This window comes from Apodemus sylvaticus, chromosome 6 (genome assembly GCF_947179515.1).
Source record: "Apodemus sylvaticus chromosome 6, mApoSyl1.1, whole genome shotgun sequence".
NCBI lineage: Eukaryota > Metazoa > Chordata > Mammalia > Rodentia > Muridae > Apodemus > Apodemus sylvaticus.
Window position 1 is genome coordinate 6,947,386 of NC_067477.1, and position 627 is coordinate 6,948,012.

The 627-nt window shown below is 46.9% G+C and overlaps 1 non-coding gene across 1 annotated transcript; it reads left to right on the forward strand.

Moving 5' to 3' along the window:
• The first annotated feature begins 220 nt into the window (after positions 1 to 220).
• Trnag-gcc (transfer RNA glycine (anticodon GCC)) lies at positions 221 to 291 on the forward strand. Its single transcript has one exon. It is a non-coding gene; the product is annotated as a tRNA-Gly (tRNA).
• Positions 292 to 627: the final 336 nt, after the last annotated feature.

Sequence of the window (627 nt, forward strand, 5' to 3'; positions counted from 1 at the left end):
CCAAACCCAAGGATAACAGGGATGGAACAAAGCAAAGATTTCCAACTTATGGGACCAGCAAATATCTTCAACAAAATTATATGAGAAAACTTCCCTAACCTAAAGAAAGATATGCCCATGAACATACAAGAAGCCTACAGAACTCCAAATAGACTGGATCAGAAAAGAAATTCCTCCTATCACATAATAATCAAAACACCAAATGCACAAAACAAAGAAAGGATGGGTGATTCAGTGGTAGAATTCTCGCCTGCCACGCGGTAGGCCCGGGTTCGATTCCCGGCCCATGCACCAAGTGAAAGGACTTTCAGCACCAAGATGAAAGGGTTTAAAAGGAGGGGTATGGGGGGGTTATGTGACTGTGGCTACGTGGCATGGGGGAAGGTGTCCAGGCAGGCCCTTGCCTGGGCACCTCTGCCCCTGAGGGACCACACACACACAGACATGGTATAGAATAGAGTTTATTCAGAGTAGGGGATGGGAGTTAGTGGGGGAGAGAGAGAGAGAGAGAGAGAGAGAGAGAGAGAGAGAGAGAGAGAGAGAGAGAGAGAGAGAGAGAGAGAGAGAGAGAGAGAGAGAGAAAGAGAGAGAAAGAGAGAGAAAGAGAGAGAATAGAGAGAGAGTGGA